Source organism: Pelecanus crispus, chromosome W (genome assembly GCF_030463565.1).
Source record: "Pelecanus crispus isolate bPelCri1 chromosome W, bPelCri1.pri, whole genome shotgun sequence".
Lineage (NCBI taxonomy): Eukaryota > Metazoa > Chordata > Aves > Pelecaniformes > Pelecanidae > Pelecanus > Pelecanus crispus.
In genome coordinates, this window is record NC_134675.1 from 1,801,128 (window position 1) to 1,812,314 (window position 11,187).

The following is an 11,187-nucleotide window of genomic DNA, read 5'->3' on the forward strand; positions in this document are numbered from 1 at the left end:
CATTACATCTTCAGTTCAGTAATAAATACTTTCCTTGTGTTTCTGTCAGGAAACAGGAAGCATAAACCATGTTCATGCCTGAGAAGCATTTGTGTTCCATGCCATCTAAAGAGCTGTACACTCTCTGCTCCTCAGACAGACATTTATTAAGATAAGAAGTTGCTATTTTAGCTTGGACCTCTGAGATACCACCACACAACATCCTACTTTTATGGTAAGCACCTGGTAAGAGTTAGTAGACAAGACTGCAGCAGATAAAAGGAGAGACAGAGCTTAATTAACCCTTGAGATGAGAGATCAAACACATTAAACAAACCTCTTAGTCTTTATTATGAATGGTGGGAAAAAACCTTGTTAGCAAAGTAGGGGGAGAATGTGGAAACCAAAGAACAAGACAAGGGAAGGAACTGACTAGCACACAGAAAAAAATAATTTATTATATTATATAAATACTTATGGCCTCTAAGCTGTACAAGACTGTTCAAATTCTTGCTACAGTTCACTCTCCCCCCTTCCCATCTATATACCAGTTGTTCACTTCCAGGTCAGCAGAATTTTTGCAGAGCATCAGAAATGTCATGATTTTTTTTCCAGTCTGGTGGGAGGACTTATCTGCTTACGATTTCTATACAGGGTAAGCAGCTACAAGTTCTGAAATCCAGGCTTCAATATAATTAAAAAGCAAAGATGTTTCTTCATACTCTCTTGTACAAAATAACTCTCTTGTCACGTCATTTCAGCAGTAGTAGTAAAAGTTCACTTTTCTTCTAGGACTAAACTCAGTAGGTTGATTTAGTGGTTCCATTTGAGTTTGAAGAGTAAGAATTGGATTTCTTGGGGTATCTGCTTGAAGAGAGAGACTTGCATCCTCTCCGTAGTTCGCACACTTGGGCAAAGAACAGCATTTTTAAGGTTGTCTCTGAAGTCTTCTGAAATATAACAGATGAATGGATCAATACAACTGTTCAGAGTAGAAAGACACAGTGCAGTTATGTATGACATACAGATAGCTCTGGCTGTAGGTTTTGAGGAGCAAGTAGCGCACAACAAGCAGCACATTGCTAGGTGTAAAACAGATGAGATACATGTACAGGAGAGCAATAATGAGTTTGATTGCTCTTTTTAATTTCTTCCCAGTGCTTATATCCGAGGTGGAAGCATTCACAGTCTTAATCATTAGTATGTAAGCGACATCTGTGAGGAGAGCTGGGATTAAGAAGAGTCCAATTGCAAGTGGAAGGAAATAACTGAACATGTCATGAGCCAAAACATTTTGAGGCAACACATCATGGCAGGTAGTGATGTTAAGATTTGAAATATATGCAGTCTGATTAACAAGATACAATGGAACGGTGTCCAACAAAATCAGTATCCAGATAGCAAAGGAGATGCCTGAGAATTTCAGATTTCTTTCTTGAACGCACTATGGGGTTCACTACAACCCAATACCATTGCACACTGAGACATGTCATAAAGAGAATGGAGCAGTACATATTTCCATAGAAAAATCCAGCAAGTACTTTGCAGATACCTTCACCAAATAGCCAATTATTGCCATTTACACGGTACGCAATCTTCAGTGGGAACCAGACAACAAAGAGAAGGTCTGCCAATGCCAAGTTAACCATATAAATCACAGCCAGATGTTTCTTCTTTGTTTGGAAAAAAAAAAGACCCAGAGGGCCATGGCATCACTTGGCAAACTACTGATAAAGACAATGATATAGACAACGGGAAGAAAAACTGTAGTCAGCTTTCCTGTAAGGGCTTTTGCTGCAAAATCATCCACTTCGATAACTCTCCAGAGGCATTATTTGTATTTGGAACTTTCCAGCCAGCAAAACTTCTCTCTCTCTCTCTCACACTCAAAAAGTACTGAAGTACAGACTTTTTTTGTCCCTTTTAAAAATAAACTAGACAGCATAATTTACTCTGAAAAATGAGGCCCTTATCAACAGAAAAATTAGACTAATTTTCAAACACTTGACAATTTTTCTTCCCTTTGTTTTAGTTTATTATCCAAAAGACAACCTATATCCCTATTCAAGGATTGTATCAGCAACCAAAATGCTTTTCCACATCACCAGAGATATAAAAGTACCTTGTTAAAATAGCTGTCAGGTGTTCCCACCATCTGAACAGTTACAATAAAAACTGCTTCAAGTACCCCAGGGCACCATTATGCTTTCATGTGGCAGTGCCAGATTACCCAAGTGCTGGGACTCCTAAAACTTTGCAGCAGGCTAGCATAGCTGCAGTAGAAGTTTCCTCAGTTTAGATGGCCTGACAATCAGGTATGCAGTAAAAAAGAGCATGCTGTCCTCAGACTAGCTAGAACTGAAACTGTTTATGCAAACTGAATGCAATGCTGAAAGCTAAGCACAAGTGACCTCTAAGGAAAAAAAGAGGCATGTTACACTGTATCTGAATTGAAATGTGAACAGACTAACTTTGTGCATGAAGATACAACAGGGCCAGTCATCTGGGATCTCCTTCCAATTCACAGGCAAGACGGTCAAACAACCTCTGCAGTTTCTACTCAAAGTGCTAGGTGGTAAAGCTGACAGCTATGACTGCTTTGTACACCAGAAAGCTATCACATCAAGTTTTGCTCTGCCTCTTTGAATGCCACAGGAACTTATAAACCATATGGGCAAGACAGCCATTCCTGACTGTTCTGTCTTGTATGACAGCCTTCAGATGTCAGTCCAGAACCCCCAATGACACTCTCCATACCCAGCACAGTCCTCTCATGCTAACAAGTTAAACTGCACAAGCAGATACTGTCCATGAACTCACTCTGCTCCAAAAAGTCATATATCCACCAAGCCAAACTGAACAGACGTGGAACTTGACTGTCTGTGGGAGAAGTATTTTAACTTTATCTCAGTTTCTATCAATATTTGTGGATGATTTTAGCCACCCCACCCCACCCCCCAACTGGAATATAAAGGAGAGTCTCCTTGAGCAAGCAGGTTTCTGTACAATAAGCCATGGACAGTGTTGAAGGATGGCCCCTCTGTTATTCAATAGACAATAGTTTTGATACAGTTCCAGAATGAAAAATGCTTACATCTTACATTCTAAAGTACAAGAAAATAATTCTCACACAAGAAATACACAAGTATGCATGTATTCCGGTACAGATTCTCAAAAGTAGAACAACTTTAGATAGCTGTTCCTTTCAAGTTATTACTGTGTTGGGGAAATTTTATGGCACCCCTCGAGGCAAATTAAATACACGTTTGTGCTTAAATATAAAAAAAAAAAAAATTAATGAACAATGTATTGGGCAGAGTCCTACCACAATAAGCAGTTCTATATGGAGTCTGCAAAGATGCATCACAAGCAGGTTCCTTATATACTCTTGCACCAGCACCAATCCCCTGAGCAGTTGCGTGGGGCACCTCAGCCCAGCAGCGGGTCCATCCCCCAGCCCAGCTCTGCTGCCCAAAGGTGGCCCCTGAGCTTGGGCCCCTGAGTGCTGGCATTCCAGGATGGCTACAAGACAGTGCTGAGGCTGTTTCTTACTCATCACCAAGGGAAACTTCACTCCCTTGAAGAAATCTGTTCTGTCTCTGGCATTCCTGCTTCCAGCCAGTTTAACCCCTTCTTGCAATTCGGCCTCCTTGCCCTCCATGCCAGATCATTCCTCAGTCACAAATTACCACTGATGAGCAGTTACAATTAGAATTTCCCCTTCAACATCAAGAGTCTAATGTACAGCATTAGCATCCTATCTAGACTGTGTGACCTCCTGAAGAGGTGTACAGAAATGCAGCATATATTGGTGTTCTTTAGAGTTTTGAATTAAGTTACCCTAGCTCCACTTAACAAGGATTTGACAAGGCACAGACAGGCTTCACTGGAAAACTGAGGTGTAAGAAAGCTTTTTGCCAGTACAATGACATGGACAAATCTTTGCAGTAGATTGCATGAAGACTGAATAAGTCTAAATTATACCAACTAAACAACAGTCCTAAAGAAAATTAACTCAAATGCCAAAGAGTCATTTTGGCCTGTATGCAGTGTAATTACAACAGGGCAGAATTATACAAACCCTGCTCTTGGATCCTCAAGCCACATGATTATGTCAGCAATACTGTTAAAGATTGCAGAGTTTACTTGTATAATACAGAAACACCAGGTCCCTAATCTGAGCTGTGAATAGTAGAAGTCAAAACCAGCTTGAAGAACATAGCTTACATAGACATAAGATAATGTAAATGATAAATAGCTAAGCAATAACTCTTTCCTCATGATTATAGCTTAGCTGAGAAAGATCCCAGAGATGCTTGGAAGCAGACCCCTTATTATAAGCTGACAGCAGTTCTCAGAGTACTGTAATAAAATCCAGTGTACAGTGCTACATTAAGCAGCTGTCCATCAATAAGTAGTTGATGTTATCAAATTGCTATCATACTATTTGCATTCCATTCCAAAGACTTAAAATATTGTAGAAAACTGGTAGAGCAAATACTACCACTTTGTTCTTATTAATGTTTTGTGATCAGATATAAAAGCATTGCTTACAATTGCTGTTCATAGGCTGGGTTGAAAAAAAAAAAAATGCTCACCAAAAAGTCCTAAAGTGTTAGTGTGACACGAAAGAACAAGAGCTATACGAAATAAAGTGGATTGGCAGACACATGACACACAGACAGGACTTAGTATTACAAGAGTGACAGAACCGAGACAAAGTTTTGTTTTATTCTATTTTTGAAGACATAGTCAATCTCAATGGGTGATTTCAGACACCAAGTCTAACTTTTATGCTAACTTTAAGTAATTCCAGCCTCAAAAGTTCTGACTGCAGATACTGAGCAGCTTTTGCTAGCCCAGCTGGCACACATATAGGAACACAGTTCAGTATACTGTTTCTCTTTGCAGTTAACACTCCCTCACCGAGCAACTGATCCTTTGTTAGGTATGTGCATTTTCGACATTCTTTTCTTACTCTTTCTGCATTGCAGTTTTCCATAACAATTGAGTTATTTTCCAAGCAGAGTTTCACCCTGCCTGACTTTCATACAAAGAATACGGTTGATTTGCTAATCCGCCCATGGGAAAAGCTTCCTTGGCACCATGAGGACAAATGTACTCTTCTCCCAAAACAAAAGACTGTTTCAACACCTTTGCCATTTGTCCAGAAGATATAACCCACTGCATACAAAATGAAGGATTATGCCTAGCCTGCAGACGCAAAAGTGATAGTGGCACAGAGTATCCAAATTAACTAGCTTAGGTCATGGTAGTAATACCCACACAGGACTACAGTTAAGACTACCCCGGTTCTTGGATCTACAGCTCAGATTCACCACAACCCCATAATGGCATTAGCTGTTTGAAAACAGCCACAATCACGTCCTGAGAATTATAGTGCATCTCCCTTGGTTGGGATGGGATCACACTTCCAGCTCATCTCATTTCCCTACACCAGAAGATCAAGCACCTAGCTAAAACTTTTAAGCAGACTACTTTCCCCCCCACCAAGATGATTCCAAATTGGCACCCTTCTCCCTCCCCCCCCGTCAGATAACTAGAATATTAAGAGGCTGTCTAACATCAGATGCTCCGCTCTGAACAAAATTTGCACCTAATGGCTCACTGATTTTACCTCCTTTAACATTTTAAGAATACTATCCTTTTGCTAAAACCTACAACAGTTCTAGATGGCACAAACAACCATGACAGTTCTCAAAAAGATAGTGAGAAGACTAATGACCTTTCTAGACATACACAGTTGCACTAGTTCAACTATAGACATTTTACACTGATTTACTTAAATACAAACAAGCTGTCAGATGGACTTTTTTTTTTAAACTTCAGATCTGTTCAACCACCATTTAGCTTTGAGCCACATCTGCACTGGTTCGACCACTCAGGTAATGACCATATACTAAAAAAATCTAGTATCTATTTGTTGATAAAATAGGACCTACCATAAGCTTGGCTTCAATATTTACACAATCTTTACACATACTTTTATTATGTAAATAAACCCAGGATGAACAAATACAGGACACAGTGCAAAGTACATGCATACATATGGCAATGGGATTTACTATAAAATGTAGTGAAACATGAACCTTAAGGCAGTGAAATATTAATGACTGTGAGTTTTTTCCAAACAGCACTTATGCTCAATAAGCAATAATATAAACTAGCAAAGATAAGAATTGGGATTAAAAAAAAAAAATCCTAGCTTTTCAGCTGAAAAAAAAAAAGGCAAGAACATGGTCTTTAAGGTGATTTTTTTTTTTTTTTTTAATATATTTATATACAGCTTTTTAGGCAGGTTGCTAGCTGAGAACCAGATTAGGTACAGCACTAATGCGGGTGAAGCAGGCTACGTGTGTCACAGGCAGCTCCCGCAGAGAGCCCCCGAAGGACCTGCAGTCCCGCAGCCCTCCCCGACGGCTCCGTGTGCCCCAAAACTCCAAAGAGGGCTGAAAGCCGAGCCCAGCTGCCTGTCCGGTGAGCTTCTTTCCCCCACCTAGCAGAGAGGCAGGCCGGCCGGCCGACAGCGCCCTCCCCGCGGGTCCCACAGTCACTGGCCCGAGTTTTCCGAACCAATTCGACTCTGCGGGAAAAGCCAGAGCAGCGCCCTAACCTCGTCTAGTCCGCTCTGGGCCCTCCCCACCCCGGCCGGGGACCAGAAACCTGCTCTTCGGCGCAGTTCAGGCCCGCCGCCACCGCACCTCGCCCCCCGGCCCGGGCCGGCGGCACTACCTGAAGCGCCACCCGCCCCACTCTCAAGCGCTACCACCCGCAGCTAGGGGGCGCTGAGCCGCAGCTTCAGCGAAGCCCTGGGAGGACTCAGCCGCCTCCAGCTGATTCCGGCAGAGCCGGGGGCTCTTGACAACTCGCACCCCACCTCAGCACGACCCCAGACCGCCTCCCTCACCTAGGGGAGTGGCGGCTCCTAGCAGCACGCAGAGCAGGAGGAAGAGGAGGAGCAACAGCAGATGCAACCCACGACACTCAGCCATACTCCTGCCGTGCTCTGGCCACTACTGCCTCTCCCACACATCCAATCAATTTCACCTGATACCTGTGCTAGGAAGGGGTGAAGGGCACGACCTGGCCCAATATGGGCGGAGGCCCCACAAGGAGCGCAGGATCCCCTGCCCTCTTGCCGGCAAGCAGAAGGAGGGGATCCAAGAGATGGGGGTAATGGAAACAGGTCCCTGCCCGGGGAGGCAGGCGAATCCCCTCCCGGCCTCCCTCACCTTCCCAGCTGCCCCTACACAACAGATACAGGGCTCTGGAAGTTGAGGGCCAGGCAAGCGGGGAGGGAGGTGCAGGCGAAGGTCCAGCCAGGGGGTTGCCGAGGGTCAGTCAGTCAACCCCACGGATTACGACTGCCCCTGTTAAGAAAAAAAGGAGGGTAATTGTGGTGGGCGATTCCCTCCTGCGGGGAACTGAGGGCCCATTCTGCCACCCGGACCCATCCCACAGGGAAGTCTGCTGCCTACCTGGGGCCCAGGTTAGGGACATTATGAGGAAACTCCCCGACCTCATGAGGCCCTCCGATTATTACCCGTTGCTGGTTATACAGGTGGGTAGTGATGAGAGTACAGAGAGAAGTCCTAAGGCAATCAAAAGGGACTTCAGGGCACTGGGGCAATTGGTCGCAGGATCGGGAGCGCAGGTAGTGTTTTCCTCAATCCCGTCAGTGGCAGCAAGGAATGCTGAAAGGAATGGGAAAACTCACCTAATTAACAGGTGGCTCAGAGGCTGATGCCATCGGTGGAATTTTGGGTTTTTTGATCATGGGGAGGTCTACACGGCACCGGGCCTGCTGGCAGCTGATGGACATCGGCTGTCTCCAAGGGGGAAAAGGATTCTCGCCCATGAGTTGGCGGGACTCATTGAGAAGGCTTTAAACTAGGTTTGAAGGGGGAAGGGGATATACACGGGCCCGCTAGAGAGGAGCCCAGGGGCGGCATGGCAACATTGGGGGCGAAATCGATAGCCCAGCTTAAGTGCATCTACACCGATGCACGTAGCATGGGCAACAAACAGGAGGAGCTGGAGGCCCTTGTGCAGCAGGATGGCTATGACATAGTCGCCATCACGGAAACGTGGTGGGACGACTCTCATGACTGGAGTGCTGCACTGGAGGGCTATAAGCTCTTCAGAAGGGATAGGCAGGGAAGGAGAGGTGGTGGGGTGGCTCTGTATGTTAGGGAGTGTTTTGACTGTATCGAGCTCGACAGTGGTGATGACAAGGTCGAGGGCTTATGGGTAAGGATGAGGGGGAAGGCCGGAAAGGCGGATGTCCTGTTGGGAGTCTGCTATAGACCACCCAACCAGGATGTAGAGGTAGATGAGGCATTCTATAAACGGCTGGCAGAAGTCCCACAATCGCTAGCCCTTGTTCTTGTGGGGGACTTCAACTTGCCGGACATCTGCTGGAAATGCCATACAGCAGAGAGGCAGCAGTCTTGGAAGTTCCTAGAGTATGTGGGGGATAACTTTCTGACACAGCTTGTAAGCGAGCCTACCAGGGGAGGTGCCCCGCTTGACCTGCTGTTTACCAACAGAAAAGGGCTTGTGGGAAATGTCGAGGTCAGAGGCCGTCTCGGGCTTAGCGACCACGACATTATAAAGTTCTCAATTTTGGGTGATGCTAAGCGGAGGGGCACCAAAACTATTACCATGGACTTCCGGAGGGCAGACTTTGGCCTGTTCAGGACCCTGGTTGGGAAAGTCCCTTGGGAGGCGGTCCTGAAGGGCAAAGGGGTCCAGGAAGGCTGGGCCCTCTTCAAGAAGGAAGTCTTAGGGCGCAGGAGCGGGCTGTCCCCGTGTGTCGTAAGACCAACCGGCGGGGAAATCGACCGGCCTGGCTGAATAGGGAGCTTTTGCGGGGACTCAGGGAAAAAAGGAGAGTCTACCACCTTTGGCAGAAGGGGCGGGCAGCTCAGGAGGAGTACAGGGATCTTGTTAGGTCCTGCAGGGAGGAAATTAGAAAAGCAAAAGCCCAGCTAGAACTCAATCTGGCCAGTGCTGTAAAAGACAATAAAAAATGCTTTTATAAGTACATCAGCAATAAAATGAGAGCCAAGGAGGATCTCCATTCTTTGCTGGATGTGGGGGGGAACATTGTCACCGAGGACAAGGAAAAGGCTGAAGTACTTAATGCCTTCTTTGCCTCTGTGTTTAACAGCCAGACCCGTCATCCCCAGGGTACTCAGGCCCCTGAGCTAGAGGATAGGGATGGGGACCAGAATGGAGCCCACATAGTCCAGGAGGAAGCAGTTAACGACCTGCTACGCCACCTGGACACTCACAAGTCTATGGGGCCGGATGGGATCCACCCGAGAGTACTAAGGGAGCTGGCGGAGGAGATCGCCAAGCCACTCTCCATCATCTATCAGCAGTCCTGGTTAACAGGGGAGGTCCCTGATGACTGGAGGCTTGCCAATGTGACGCCCATCTACAAGAAGGGCCAGAAGGAGGACCCGGGGAACTACAGGCCTGTCAGCTTGACCTCGGTGCCGGGGAAGATTATGGAGAGGTTCATCTTGAGCGAACTCCACAGGCAAGTACAGGTCAACAAGGGGATTAGACCCAGCCAGCATGGGTTCACGAAAGGCAGGTCCTGCTTGACCAACCTGATCTCCTTCTATGACCTGGTGACCCACCTGGTAGATGATGGAAAGGCTGTGGATGTCATCTACCTGGACTTTAGCAAAGCTTTTGACACCGTCTCGCATAATATCCTCCTCGGGAAGCTGGCAGCTCACAGCTTGGACAGGCATACTCTTCGCTGGGTAATGAACTGGTTGGGTGGCCAAGCCCAGAGAGTTGTGGTAAATGGTGTTAAGTCCAGTTGGCAGCCGGTCACGAGCGGTGTTCCCCAGGGCTCTGTTTTAGGGCCAGTCTTGTTCAATATCTTTATCAATGATCTGGATGAGGGGATCGAGTCCGCCCTCAGTAAGTTTGCAGATGACACCAAACTGGGTGGGAATGTCGATCTGCTCGAGGGTAGGATGGCCCTGCAGAGGGACCTGGACAGGCTGGACAGACAGGCCGAGGCCAACTGTATGAGGTTTAACAAGGCCAAGTGCCGGGTCCTGCACTTGGGTCACAACAACCCCATGCAACGCTACAGGCTTGGGGAAGAGTGGCTGGGAAGCTGCCTGGCCGAAAAGGACCTGGGGGTGTTGGTAGACAGCCGGCTGACCATGAGCCAGCAGTGTGCCCAGGTGGCCAAGAAGGCCAACAGCATCCTGGCTTGTATCAGGAATAGTGTGGCCAGCAGGAGCAGGGAGGTGATTGTGCCCCTGTACTCGGCGCTGGTGAGGCCACACCTGGAATACTGTGTCCAGTTTTGGGCCCCTCAGTACAAGACAGACATTGAGGTGCTGGAGCGTGTTCAGAGACGGGCAAGGAAGCTGGTGAAGGGTCTGGAGCACAGGGCTGATGGGGAGTGGCTGAGGGAACTGGGGTTGTTTAGCCTGGAGAAGAGGAGGCTGAGGGGAGACCTTATCGCTCTCTACAACTACCTGAAAGGAGGTTGTAGTGAGGTGGGTGTTGGTCTCTTCTCCCAAGTAGCTAGCGATAGGACGAGAGGAAATGGGCTCAAGCTGCGCCAGGGGAGGTTTAGGCTGGAAATTAGGAAAAATTTCTTTACGGAAAGGGTGGTCAAGCATTGGAACAGACTGCCCAGAGACGTGGTGGAGTCACCATCCCTGGAAGTGTTCAAAAAACAGGTAGATGTGGCACTTCCGGATATGGTTTAGTCTAGTCTACCCTTGATTGGTTTAGCGTGGACTTGGTAGTGTAGGTTAATGGTTGGACTGGATGATCTTAAAGGTCTTTTCCAACCTAGACGATTCTATGATTCTATGATTCTATGATTAAATAACGCTGTTATCAGGTTGGAGTTGGTTAAAGCCGAGGTGTACCGTTTGAGCAACCGCATATTTGGAGATCGTCATGGTGCATTCTGCTCCAACAGAGCAGGCTGGTTCTGGGACACACAGCCTGGGGCCGGGGGTAAGCTGATGAGGAATTGGGCCGGAGAGGCATTTTGTGGGACAGTGTTACTCCTGCTGACTTGTAAAGTATTACTTTGTGTGTGCCAGGTTTCTTACTCTTCATTATGTTGTCATATGAAACACAGGCAGGAAAATGTGTAATGATTGCTTAACCCTGAATGCATTTGTGGTACTGTGC

The 11,187-nt window shown here is 46.6% G+C and overlaps 1 pseudogene; it reads right to left on the reverse strand.

The window, feature by feature from the left end:
• Positions 1-779: 779 nt before the first annotated feature.
• LOC142596563 (proteinase-activated receptor 2-like) lies at positions 780-10,949 on the reverse strand (annotated as a pseudogene).
• Positions 10,950-11,187: the final 238 nt, after the last annotated feature.